Source organism: Cryptomeria japonica, chromosome 6 (assembly GCF_030272615.1).
Source record: "Cryptomeria japonica chromosome 6, Sugi_1.0, whole genome shotgun sequence".
NCBI classification, from domain to species: domain Eukaryota; kingdom Viridiplantae; phylum Streptophyta; class Pinopsida; order Cupressales; family Cupressaceae; genus Cryptomeria; species Cryptomeria japonica.
In genome coordinates, this window is record NC_081410.1 from 224,277,648 (window position 1) to 224,292,801 (window position 15,154).

Consider the following 15,154-nt stretch of genomic DNA (forward strand, 5'->3'; position numbering starts at 1 on the left):
GAAACATGTTTGGTTTTAGAATGTAGTACCGGATTCTTAGATATATCAATTGTTGCAGTGTTGTCACAATAGATAGTAATAGGTTCCTTGCATTTTACCTTTATGTCTTTCAACATTTGTTTAAGCCATAGTACCTGTGTACAATTAGTTGTTGCTGCAACATATTCTGATTCTGCTGTTGATAAGGATGTACAACTATGTTTCTTACTCAACCAAGAAACTAGTCTTTTTCCAAGAAAAAATACTCCTCTAGTGGTGCTTTTTCTATCATCCACATCTCCTACCCAATTTGCATCTGTGTATGCACATAATTCAAAGATTTCATCTCTAGGATACCATAATCCAAGATTTGTAATGCCTTGTAAGTACCGAAAAATCCTTTTTACTGTTGATTCATGATTTTCTCTAAGATTACTCTAAAATCTTGAAACAATACATACTGCATTCATGGTATCAGGTCTGGTCTGTGTCAAATATAGGAAACATCCTATCATAGATTTGTACCTAGTTGGATTAACAGGTGTAGATTCATCCCTTAGTGATAGTATGTCATTTGTAGTCATAGGTTGTCTTACCAGTTTAGAGTTCTCCATCCCAAATTTCTTTAGTAACTCCTTTAAGTACTTGGATTGACTCAAGAATATACCTTTGTCAGTCTGTGAAATCTATAATCCTAAAAAGAATTTTATTTCTCCAATCATAGACATTTCAAATTCTTGTTGCATTTCAATAGAAAATTCTTTACATATTCCATCTTCTCCTCCAAAGATTATATCATCAACAAAAACTTCTATAACTAGGATGTCATCATTAGTCACTTTATAATATAAGTTGCCATTAGTATTACCTTTAGAAAAACCAATCTTCAAAAGATACTTATCCAATCTTGCATACTAAGCTCTTGGAGCTTGTTTCAATCCATACAAAGCTTTCCTTAACCTGCAAACCATATCTTTGTTATCACTCAAACAAAATGCATCAGGTTGTTCAATATAAACTTCTTCTTCAAGATCTCCATGTTAGGCCCAATATGGAAAGCTAATGTACTAAGAGAGGAGGGGTGAATCAGTACTTCAAAACCTTTTTCCAACAATATCTTTACTATTATGCATAAACCAAAAAATGCTACAACATAACATAAAGTTAAAACAAATAAATAACAATCATACATGATTCATTCCATAACTCATATATTTTGGTTACACAGAAACTCTTGGTTAGAGAGAAAAACCGCGGTGGGGATGGCACCCACAACTTCACTACTACAATAATAAAGAGTGCTTGGTTAGATCTACATGTTTAGCTATTTTTGATAGCTTACCCTATTAGGAGTATCAAGATCAGTTAGATCTACCTTGCTAAAGTATTTTACAACACTTAAACTAAATGTTGCACCTGGTTAGAGGCTTTACAATTTATAGACTTAGTTAGAGTCTTTTACCTTGTTAAAGGTTTCTCTTACAACTTCAAAATATTTCAATTAAATCTTTACAGATATCTGCAACTTTACATTTGGACTATTATAGCAGATTCTATATGCTCAAAATAAGATTACCTTGCTTATAGCATACCTCGCTAACCCATAAAGTAACCCGGTAAACCCTTCTGTTTACTCTGTTCTTTGACTGTTCTTTGAAATCCTTCTCGGTGACCTCTGTGTCTCTATAACAGTCATAACACTTAGTTCTTTCACATGTCTTGCTTCATACACCTCTGTATATCTCTGTCTTTCTCACTTTTATCCTTAATCCATGCTGTATAAATAGATCTCTTATGTCGATGATCTAATTCATTGCTTCAATCTTACAAACATGATTTATTGAATGAATAACTATATAAAATATTCTATTGGTTAGATAACCTCAAAATCATACACAATCTTTAAGTGCAATTTCCAATGTGATAACGGTTCTATGTTCCTCGATCTTGTAATATGTTTTCCCATGTGTGTCTAGATTCAATGAATCTGGTAACATGTTTCACTCGGTGTATATCAACTCGGTGTATCATTATTTCTGCTTGGTAGACATGGAATGATACTCGGTAGATAGCTCGATGTATATTGGGCTCTGTGAATACTTTTTTCTTTAACCGACTGTTTTGTGCATACCGACTGAATATTTCGATAGTAGTAACCAACTAGAGTATATAGAATGACTTTGGATATAAAACTAATGACAACTTGATAATTAGTAACAATCTCCCCTTTTGACATTAGTTGAGATGTTTGACAAAACTACTTTCAAAGTCATAACTCAAAAAATCTATATACTTACAAAATTTGACTAAACAAATAGTCTATACATTAGTCAATGAAATAGTATATTTAGATATACTCCCCTTATCAATATACTATACAAAACTCTGAGTTTTGCATGCTCGGTGATCAATGTTCTGTGATAACTATTTGGTTCACTGCTCTGTTCTCTATTCCCTATCAAAATTGACTCGTATTTGAATGAATACTCTATTTTGCTTGGTATATACTCCCCCTGTAAACTACATTCCCCTGTATACTTTGATAAGATACTCACTCCCCCTTTTTGACAAACATCAAGACTTGGTTACCATTCGGTGGTGGCAACTGGTCAAAAATGGATTTTTACTTTGTTTGGGCATTGGTGAGAGCGGCAAAGAGGGCATCCTTAACAATGTCCATAAGTGAATTCTGCACTTGAATGTCAGCTAATAGTGAAATGAGTCCATCTAAGGTGCTTCCCTCTTGTTGAGTGGATAGGGAGGTAGCTTTGTTGATCTGTTCTTGGACAGAGGAAAGATGATGAAGGAATAATGTTTGAAGTGTCATTATGTCCATCCTTATCTTATGTTCTTCATTCCTGAGTTCCAATTGTTGAGCCATGAGCCGTTGTAGCTTGGTATAAAAATTCTGAATGGAATTAGGCTCAGTGGTCAACTTATTTGAGAGATCAGTGATCTCTTTCTTAATTGCTTCTGTTTTACTCTTGATGTCCTTAATGAATAGAGAGAATGTACAGAGTTTCTGAAATAAATAAAGAATGTGCTTGAGTTGAGGGGTCAACTCAGTAATAAATTCGACAAGTTTAACTTTGCCAATGGCAATAGCTTTTTGTACCTCTTCAATCATTTTAGCAGTGAGCTCCTTGTCTTTTAACTTGCTCAAATATTCGGATGCATCTACTCTAGATGTCTCTATCTTGGTTAGGAGTTCATCCAATTGAATGTGGATGGCTGCATCTTTAGTTACTGTAGCTTCAGGTAGCATATCGGTTAAGAGTTCTTTTACCTTCTGAAGTACTTTATTTTTCTTTTGAATAGCCATTTGCTTCTCTTGTTCAACTTTGGCTTTGTATAGTTCTCCAAATTCAATGAGTGCTTTCCCCTTTAATTTGGATATATCAACATTGGGCAACACTATTGGTTTTGACAAATCTAATTTGAAACTATGCTTTTTCATCTTCTTTTCTTTTCCTTTCACTGGTTGGACTAAAACAATGGCTTGTGAGGCTTGTTGACCCTCAGTAGTGTTATCACTGATTAAAAATGGGCTTTTCTTTTCCCATGATTGGCTATGGTTTGTTGAATTTTTGAATAGGGTGTAGTTCCAAATGCTTTAGCTTTGTTCTAGACCTTAAGGGTTTAAGGGTTTTTGATTTTAGATCCTCTTGTGTTTGTTTTAAACCCTCTGGTTTCTAATCTTTCGTTACTTTATTCACTTAAGCAATGGGTCATGGGGTCATAGGAAGTGTCCCCCTTGTTGTTTGCCTAGGCAGTCATGTTAATTAATCGACAAATTTATGCCTTATATGTTTTTCTCCTAAAGTTGTCGGGCCCAGTAACTAGTGTGCATCTCGCGGGTGGATCCACGGCTCGCGTTATTTCGCTAGGCAAAGTTGCACGTAATTTAAAACTAGCAAAGTTGTGAAAATGACATGGCATGCCACATAGATGGTCCAGCTGGTTGATGATAGAGAGTAAAATGGTGACATGCGGCGTAAGTTATGACAGTCAGTGGGTCAAGATTAAAGGCTAAAAGGCGGGCCCCAGAGATGACCTGGTGGGTATAGCTGTTAAGAGTTTACTGGAGCCCCGTGGTTTGCTTTCGACGTATAACAGAGTGACAAGTCAGCTCTGAAAGTGACTGGACGCTAGGTGTTCACAGTGAGTCAGCGGGCCCACCCCTCCTGAAAGCCTTTTCAGATGATTAAAAGTAGATCAACTTAAGAGATGATCCGACGGCCCGCGCTATTTCGCAAGGGTAAGATGCTCGTTCTTTATACCCCGCAAAATAGCAAGAATGCATGAGAGTTGTCCACGTGTCATGATGGCGGCCCTGGAGGATACAACTGTTAAGAAGAAAGTGGGGCCCCGTGGTTTCCTTTCGGTGTATAACAGAGTGACAAGTCAGCTCCGAAAGTGACTGGACACCAGGTGTTCACAGTGAGTCAGCGGGCCCACCCCTCCCGAAAGCCTTTTCAGATGATTAAAAGCAGATCAACTTAAGAGATGATCCGACAGCCCGTGCTATTTCGCAAGGGTAAGATGCTCGTTCTTTATACCCCATGAAATAGTGAGAATGCATGAGAGCCCTCCACGTGTCTGGCGATACATGGTCTAAGAAGAAAGTGTGGGCCCGCCAAGGTGGAACCGGCGGTATAAAGGAAAGACACGCGGCCAGCATTAAGTTGAATGCGAAGGAAATTTCAAGGCCAATGGTTGGGCACCATGTGGTATCATATAGCCAATAGAGAAGCGGGACCCAGCGTGGAGCCAAAGTTGTTAGTTAATCTAACGCTAAATCAAGTTTCTTTTGATCAGACGGTCGGCGCTATTTCGCAGGACTAAGCTGCCTGATAGTTATGCTTCGCGAAGTTGTGAAAGAGCAAAATGAAACACTTGCAGGAACGTTGTGACCCGTTGGAGCAAAAAATACGAATTCTCGTATGAATTCAATTTTGAAGGGATGGCCGAAGCATGTGGAATCAATGTTGTAGTTAAGGCCCAAAGTACAAAATTTTATTTCCTATCAACCGAGTGAAGATATCTTTTAAAGGATTTTGTAGAAGAGCAGATGCAGAGTTATTTTCTTCAGGTACAGAGAAAGTCGGTTCAATTGCAGAGCAAATTCCTTCAAGCGAAGAACAGGTTCTCTCGTATTCTTGTGTAGCAATTCCTGTGTAGTGTTTTAAATAAGATAATTGATTCATCACATAATTGTTTAGGAGTGGTATTCATTTCTTACGTTTTCAAAATGACTCCTAAAAGAGAATTTTCTGGTAAAGTTAACTATTCAGAGAGGAGTGTCTGTGATGATTTTTTGGAACAGTTGACGTTGTCAACTAATCAGGCTTCAAAGGCAAAATAATTAGTACCCAAAGCTCCCCGTTTAAAGATAGGAGAAGGATTATATGACAAGGGTAACTGGTTGAGAGACCCACAGGTTGGATTGTCTGGGTTGGGGTTGTTTAAAGTTGGATTCGAAATGAGAAATTCCTTGGCCCCACAAAATAGTATCTGGGAACTAGATGTCGGGAAATTAGTTGTCCCAGGGGTATTTATGGACACAGATTTGCTGACCCAAATTGCGCTCAACTATGATCCAGTCACAAGAAGCATTCGGGATGTAAATGGGAAAACCCTTGTTGAGATTAATGCTAAAGAGTTCAGGACAGCTTTTGGGCTTAATGAATTCACCAATTTTTTAGAACCTATAAATTTCACATCATTGGCCCAGATTTATGGTGCACAGAGGAGTCATCTCAAGAATGGGCCTCTCAAGGAGTTTTTTGTGAAAATAGGAGGGTTAACAGTTGTAGGACCCAACACTCAAGAGCCCTTTTCTTTAAGTATGTTCACCCTGAGGGCTAAAGGAATGTATTGGGCACTTTGCCAAGTTTTGGGAGAAGATGCTGAAGCAAATATGCCGAATCATTACTTGTTAATGATTGCTCAGATTTTGAATCCTTCTCTTGCAATTACATTTGATTATGCATCTTTCATTACTGATGCTATTCATGGAGGGTTAATAGGAATCAAGAATGGAAAGGTGGATAGGCCTTTCGGATGGTACTCACTCCTGATGCATCTTTTTCTCTTCAAAGGTGGTGATTACTTTGCCAGTGGACTGGACCTTGTTAAGGAGAAGGAAGGAGAAAAAATGCCGGTACAATTATGGAGTACTATGTTGTCATGGGATAGAGAGGATGCCAGTTTTTTGAAGTTTGATAAATATTTTGCATCTAAGATAAGGACTCTCCTTTGCTCTGAGAACCCAAGAATCCCCAAAGTTCTTCTGGAATTCATAAGACCTAAAGAATTCACAGAGAACATAAAAATTGTTCATAACTGGGGTGACATTTACTTGTATCCACTCTCCACAGTTTTCAGAGTGTTTGGTTTCAGAGGCACCCCATTTTTGTTACCTTACCAGGTCCCTCTCAAAGTGGGAATCGCGGAGATCCTTAGACAAATTGGTGGCTTACAAGAGGCAGAGTTGACAGGCAGGGGTAAAGGGACTATTTTCCCTGTAACTACCATAGCTCACCAATTTGTAATAACAAAAGGAGGCTGGAATTGCTTTGAGGATTTCCTCAAGCCTTATCATTTGTCCACTGCAGTGTCCAGGTGTGCCGATCCAGAAGACTTCTTCAATGGTATGTTTAGGAAGAAGGTAGCATGCAGAGGTAGGCCTCATCAATTCCAGTTTCCTGAAGACCTCATCAGAAATGAGTTTGATCTAGATGAGCAGGAGCTAAGGAAAGAGAAGTGGGTGGCTTATAAGAAAGCCTTGGATTTTGTGCATCAGTTTGATGCCAGCTATGACCCATTATCTAGCTTTTTCCCACTAGAAGAGAAAATAATTTTTTTGATTGTTTGTTTTGAAGATGTGATGCAGACACTGAAGGAGAAGAGGGAAGCTGTAATCAAGAGCAACCCTGAGAAGGCAAGAATGATCCTAAGTAGGTCAGCTTCCAGCAAAGCAATCCCTCCTGGTGATTATACACTGCATAAGAAATCCATTTATAGTGTGCTAGTGCCTACAACAGGGGAGCCCTCTACCTCCAAAGGAAAGAGGAAGATACAAGATGTCATTGACATCCAAGAAAGACCAAAGAAGCAAAGGGTGGGGAAAGAAGTATAATCAGATACACTTTTGTATTCCCCATCCCAATCCCCTATCCATATAGGAAATGAGCAAGCAGCAGCTGAGCAACTCCTACAGTTAGGTAGTCTACGGGAAATTGCATACACTTATGATGAAGTGGAGGAAGGAATGCCAGAAGAACCCATTGCTGCTGAAATGAATATCACTACCACTGAACTCAAAGGCCAGGAGTGGGATCCTGAGATAAAGCAGGCAAGTAGTGCCTTTTTAGCTGATAACAATTTTGTCACATCAGAAGCATTTATGCAGTTTATATGGAAACAACACATAGATAAATATAATGCTAGATGTGAAATGAGAAAGGCTGAGCAGCCCAATAAAGATCCAGCCCTGGTGGAAGAGGAAATAAAGCAAGAGATGATGGAAGAATTCAAAACCATCACCCCTAAGTAGGGAAGAGATATGGTAGCACAAGCTAGAGTGCTTATATTACCTGAATGGGATATAGCAAATGCCCTGGTACTAGATGCAGTGAGAAAAGAGACTAAACCCATGGAGGGGATTACTTTCAATAAGGACAATGCTGTATTCATCATGTGGTCTCTCAAGAGAAATGAGAGTAAGAAAAGCAAAGACACCCCAGGGTCAAGTTACCTTGGTGGAATGATGGTGAAGAGAGTGCAGAGTACAGGGGTAGTGGAGGCTGCTAGCACTGTGTTAGAGACTGCAAAATTTAGTGTTGCAGTAGCAGAGAAGGAAGCCAAAGAGAAAGAGGCCCTCCAAATTAAGTTGGAAACAGTTTTGAAGGCTTATAACAATGCCAAGGAGGAGGTAAGAGGTAAGGATAGCATCATTGCCAAGTTGGAGAGCCAGTTGACTGGACAATACCAGTAAGGTGAGTCTTCAACACTGATGATTTCCTCTTCTCCTGCAAGACCTCCACCTACCAGCCCTATCATTGAGTTTCCACCATCTCTAGCACCCTCCAGCTCTCAAATGATTGAAATCACTCCCCAAGAATTACAAAACTTGAAACAGGCTCAGGCCTTATATGCAAAGAAATATGAGGAGAAAGTAAGGGCTACAATTTCCAGTTTTGCAGATGCAATAAATGCCTCATTGCTCTACAACAATGTAGGTAAAATTATGGAAATATGGAATGAGCTTAGGAGAGACAAGGCCATTTTGACGCCTATTTTTGACAGATGGAGGCCTAGGGAGCAAGATTTAGAGTTTATGTGTGTATCCTGCGATGAAGCAAGGGCCAATTGCATCATTAAATCCACTTCTGATGTCGCTAAAGTCTTAATACAATTAGCAGCAGAAGTGGATAATGTTGATAGGAAGGTAAATTTGTGCAAAAAGGAGTACACTGATCAAGTTTTTGAGTTTCTCCCAAGAGTTTTTGTTAGCCTAGATCAGTTAAAGGACAAACAAATGTGGCTTAAAGAAATAGAAGCTAAATTATTAGCAAGAGTTACAGGAATTATTGATTTAGATGATGCTTCTTTCTTTGTTTTGACAATTCAAGAGATAGAGAAAATTAAGTCACATTATGGTTTTCTCAATTCAGAAGTCAACAAAATGAGAAATTCTTGGAAAAGGTTGACTAAGACTTAAGATAAAGTGATTAATTTCTCATGGCCGACAGAAGAGGTGTATGGTGAGTGGACAATTAAATATGCCACCCATGATCCGGAACAGTTGGAGAGTGCCCCTGAAAAGGTAGAAGAGGTTGCAACTAAACAGCTTGTTGAAGAAACTGCAGAGGCCGAAAAGAGCTTGTAACTGCTTTTACAAAAAGCTTGTAACCTCTTTATTTTGGAAGAAAGAAATGATTGTAACAAACTCTCCTCAAGAAGTCTGAAGCTTTGTGCATCCATGTTGTTATAAATGGATACCAGGACTAGAGGAAAAGAGAGATCGCAAAAGAATTGTAAAAAAATGCTACAAAAATTTATTTGAGCTTTTCCAAGTCTAATGGAGAATATACAAAACTTCTTGTAATATTTCTTGAAACTAAATATCAATATATAGACCATCATTTATGAGTGAAGCTTTGTGTTGTCTTCAAGTGTGTTTACAATTTGTTTACTATTTTCATTCTGAATAATCCAGGGTTGTTCTGTTTGAATGGAATTGCAAAGCAATTTTAGTAGGAGTGTTCTTTAGCTTTTCTCTTTAGGAGGGAAATTAAAGATGCGGGGATCACTCATACCAGTAAACTCTTTGGAAGAGACTTTGAATCTTGATGATCATAGCTTAATTTGGGATGCATAAATTCTTGTAGGTGTCAGGCATATACAAGGATTAATAGAAACCAAGCCAACGGGATGCATAAAGATGTTTTGTTTGAGGAGTATTATCTAAGTTTAGATGACTTTGTAACCTTGGATAAGGCACTGGTATTGATTGAAGTGGTTTATTGCATGTTTTGTTGATTGAAATGCTGAATCTAAGTATAGTTTCCATTCTTTATTTTCAGTTGATTTCAAGGTGAATAGATCCACTGGTTTTCTGGACTGGTTTGCTGTGGGTTTATGTTTGAAAGTGTGAATTCAATTCACAAAGGTATACCTGCCTGGGCTCTGAGTAAGTCCAAAGTTTAGAAGGTTCAATCAAACCTTGTCATATGTTGTCTTGAGAATTTCCTTATCTTTGATGTCTCTTCTGCACCGAGCTTAATCATATTATTTTAAGGATGTTAAACGGAATCAGATTTTGAAGACAACAAGTAGGTTGCTCAGTAGAGGCAACACTTTGGTCGGTTTCTTTAGCCTCTATTGTGTCCTTTGGTGTCTTTGAGCTTGGTGTCTCGGTTGCAACATTTTCAGTGCTGGAAGGAGCTTGAGAGGTCTGTTCTTGAGAACTACCTTCTCCTGCTGTAGACTTGTGACCTTTTGTGCCTTGTTCTATATCCTTAGGGATCTCGGTTGAAATAGGTTGATTGACCGGAGGATAGTGCTGGACTTGCTCCAAAACTGACTCACTGGATACAAGTTGGGCATATGCATTGCCTTCTATCATTTCTTGTTTCGGTGCCTCTATATCCATGATATCTTCATCTACTTGTATGGTGTTAGTAGGGTCCTGCTCGGTGATATCAGGATCTTTCTTGGTGACATCAACTATTTCAACTTCAGCTTGCTCACCAACATTCTTGATTCTAAAGATTTCCTGCCATTTTTCTTTGGTTTCATTCTCTACATCCAAGTAAAGGCCATTCATCAATTTCAAAGCTCTTTGCTTGACTAGGAATTTTGTGTGGTAGTTTGTCAGATGTTCGGTGATGTCATCTACTAACATGTCTGGGAAAATATGTACTAGACTTCTTTCTCTCATCTGTTTCTCTAAGTCCATTGCATACTTCCACCTATTATCAATATGCAAATATAATTCATTTGGAAGAGATTTACATACTTCCAATGGGACCAATCAGAATTTCAATAGTGTGTAGATGACCGCTTCTTCTATTTGTCTCTTTTCATCATTAGATCTGGATTCATATTTTACATATCTGAATGATCCAAATCCACCATATTTCTTCAAATTAGCACATAAATTTTCAACACTATGTACATTTACCTTTTTGCTCTTGACAATTTGAAATTTACTTGCATCTTCAAATTCGGTGTCACTAGACTCTTTTGCCAAAATGAGTCTCCGAGTAGATTTCTTGTAAGTTTTTGTTACCTTTGGTGTGGAAACACTCTTTGTTTTCTTACTCGGTGAAGCTGCAGATGCTCTTGTGTTAGGTCGCTTTGCTGGAGGAGTCGGTGATACCTTTGATGTATCCTATTTCTTTCTTTTCAACACTTTTCCCTTAGGTAATTCTGTGCTCAGTGTTATAGCTGCCTCTTGTGCTTCAGATTCCTCTTCAGTGATTACTATAGTGCCCTTGGCAGGTGTGGAGGAAGATTCTTCTCCAAATTTCTTCGTTAATGCCTTTAACATCTTTGTTGCCTTCCTTGTAGCTTTGGGTACTACAATGCTCATTTTTACTTTTTCCTTCACTTCTTCATATGTTCCATACCTCAGCTCGGTAGCATGCCTTGGTAATGTAAGAAATGCATCTATTTGTTGTTGTGTGATGTCAAGATCAATCTCATAACCCATAGGTGGCAAAGATTGAGTTCTTGGTTCCACAACATTCACATAATAGTAATCAGTGTCCACTTCAAAATATATGTCATCCTTGTATTTCTCCACTAGCTTGGGTGGAATCCGGTACCTATTATGCATCCTTTCCTGAAACTTACTAAAATAATCATCCATAATATCATTAAAATTATCACCTAGCTTCTTGATGAAGTCATTGATTTGATGGGTGATTGGTCGGTGTAGTTCCCAAACAACTTTACTGACTGATGGAAAGAATTTTTCAAAATAGAAAAACATGTATATTAATAGTGATCCAAACTTTAGTGTATTGGCCAAATTGTTCTTCTTTGGCTTCCTTATGGTGTTCAGATTCTCAAATAGGTTTTTTAGCAATACCTCACATAAATCAATTTTCATGCCTTTCTTCACAATTTTATATGCTAAGTCTACTGCTGCATAGGGTACACTATTTTCCATTTCTGATTGGAAGAAACAGTAACCTATTACTCTAATGGAAAACTTTAGTTCTGCATCAGTGACATTGTTCAATTTCAATCCCCTACAATTAGATTCTACTCTGGTTAAACTGATCAATTCCTTCTGTGATATCATTTTCTGAGCTCGGGCATGATCATAAATAGGGTAACTAGTGATCAAATGAATGATTTCCTTGGTGATCTTAAATAGTTGCTCTTCTAGCCACATGAAGTCATCATGAACTCTGCTCAGAACAAACTTGACCCACTGGGGTTTGAAGACACGAGGATAGGTTAAGGCTTCAGTCAATCCCTTGATCTTAATGTGCTCATACTTTCTATCCATTTTACCATTGGTGCACAATTCATCATATGTGTCTTTGATTTCAACATGACCTAGTTCTTCAACTCAACATTTGGTAAAGAATCTCACATCCTCGACTAATAAAACTCTATCCAGAATGAGTGAAAATGCAGTTTTGTCATCCGGTTCAGATGCAATTTTGGGAGTTAAAGAGTATTTTAGTGAGGGCTTTTCGATGTTCTCAACAACAACGAGATCTAGGATCTTAGGTGCCATTGCAGATTTCAGATAAGAATTAACACAAGATCCTTAGGGTTTGAAGATTTTCAAATGGCAGACACTTCACACTTAGCAAATAATAACAACTTGATATGATCGGTAAACCAGCTTAACAATGCATTGAGATTGATGTAAATACCTTGAATTTTGCTCGGGAGGTGGTTTGATCACCTGTGATTCGCTCTGCTCTTCTCTCTTGAAAACTTGGCGAGTGAAATATGACCACTTAAATGCTTTAAGTACACAATATACCTTATCAAGCTCCGTGCAGGTTAGGTCAAAAACATTAAATGCACTCGGTTCCACTAAAATTTCTTTCCTTTTTGCACTTTAACCAAGTAACTAGACTTTCTTCATTTACTAACTTGACATGCTTCCTGTATTCACCGACTTGATAGGCTTCCTGTATAGTGCTCCAAAAGACTTTGATAGAATTTCAAACTTACTAATACATCTTAGTTATGTAGATTTTGAATTAAGTACATAATAAAATAGGAACTGTTAAGATTTGACCTTTGAGATAATGTAGTCCCTTCATACCTTTACCGATTAATTAGGAATAGGTGCACCTAACTCAGTAGGTAAGGTGCTTTCTTCATTTGACACAATGTCCTTCTTTTTCCAAATCATCTATAATTTTCCTTTTATTTCTTTAGTGTCTCCTCTAGGTTGATCTCTACAATCTCTAGCCAAGTGTCCAACTTTGTGACAATGAAAACATGCCATACCAGGATTTCTCCATGATCTTCGGTTGTTCATTCTAAACCTAAAAAGCAGTTGGCACTTATATGTCCATATCTTCCACAATATTCACACCATATCCTTGTATTGTAATCCCATGGTACTGCAGAATATTGTCGGTAAGGATCTGTGTGAGTTCGGTAACCTCTAGTATTTGCTCGGTGTGCAGACCACATATAGTCTTTCTGGTTAAGCCAACACTTCTCAGTACTATGTTCATATCTATTACAATTTTTACAAAACCCTTTGAATTTTGCCTTCTGATAATTGTTAATAGACTTTGTCCTACATTGGTTAAATGTGTGACCATATTTGTTGCAATTGTGACAATAACCATTAGACCTAGTGACATTCGGTTGCTTACCTTTTCTGATTTGGCACATGTTAGCAGTATGACCTTGATTTCCATAGTAGTTGCAAATAGGCTATTTTCTTTTGATGCACTTCTTGTTTCCAGCTTGCTTTGATGATTCTCCTCTCTTGGTTGTATGAATTCCCTTCTCGGTAGAGTCTTTTCCTTTGTAACCGAGTCCTGCTTCTTTGTTGGGTCTTCTTGTATTCAGTTGCTCATCCAACATCTTTGATGCTTCATAGCTCTTCTTCAGTGTTTCCTTGGATTTATTTTCTATTTCAAGTTCATTGGTCAACCTTGATATTTCAAGTTTCAATGCTTGATTCTCATCATCTTTCAGATTTGCTTCATGATGTGCATAACCTAATTGATCTGATAGATTTTGTTGAATCCCAGTCAACCTTATGATTTCATCATTCTTTTTAGATACTAATGCTTCAAGCTGTTGTTTTTCTCTTTCTAGATCTCTTACTTTATCCTCTGCTGTCCTCAATGCATCAAGATTTTCAGTCATATGTGTTTTGAAATGTTCATGTCCTCTTTTCATTGCTTTTAGCTGATCAGCTAGTGCTTTGTTCTTTTCTTTCAGTTGTACAATCATTTTTTCAGTCTCTTTAGATATACTGTTCTCAAATGATGTTTCAATTTGTTCCACTAACTCTTGAGAGTCCTGCAAATCATCAGATAATCTTCTTCTCACTTTCAATGATTTTTGCATTTGTCTTTGCATGTCTGCAATCACTTGATTAGCATGATCCAACTCTTCTTGCAGATACACAATTATCCTAGATTGTTTAAAGCCTTCCATTGATAAGATCTTTCTCTTTAGGTTGTTAAACCTTTTTCCAAGTTTCAAGCTCTGATACCAATTGTTAGGCCCAATATGGAAAGCTAATGTACTCGGCGGGGGGGGGGGGGGGGGGGTGAATTAGTACTCCAAAACCTTTTTCCAACAATATCTTTACTATTATGCATAAACCAAAAATTGCCGCAACATAACATAAAGTTAAAACAAATAAATAACAATCATACATGATTCACTCCATAACTCATATATTTTGGTTATGCAGAAACTCTTGGTTAGAGAGAAAAAATGTGGTGGGGATAGCACCCACAACTTCACTACTGCAATAATAAAGAGTGCTTAGTAAGAGCTACATGTTTAGCTATTTTTGATAGCTTACCCTATTAGGAGTATCAGGATCAGTTAGATCTACCTTGCTAAAGGATTTTACAACACTTAAACTAAATCTTGCACCTAGTTAGAGGCTTTACAATTTATAGACTTAGTTAGAGTCTTTTACCTTGTTAAAGGTTTCTCTTACAACTTCAAAATATTTCAATAAAATCTTTACAAATATCTGCAACTTTACATCTGGAATGTTATAGCAGATTCTATGTGCTCAAAATAAGATTACCTTGCTTATAGCATACCTCGCTAACCCATAAAGTAACTCGGTAAACCCTTCTGTTTACTCTGTTCTTTGACTGTTCTCTAAAATCCTTCTCGGTGACCTCTGTGTCTTTGTAACAGTCATAACACTTAGTGCTTTTACATGTCTTGCTTCATACACCTCTGTATATCTCTATCTTTCTCACTTTTATCCTTAATCCATGCTGTATAAATAGATCTCTTATGTCGGTGATCTAATTCATTGCTTCAATTTTACAAACATGATTTATCGAATGAATAACTATATAAAATATTTCATTGGTTAGATGACCTCAAAATCATACACAATCTTTAAGTGCAATTTCCAATGTGATAACGGTTCTATGTTCCTTGATCTTGTAACATGTTTTCCCATGTGTGTCTA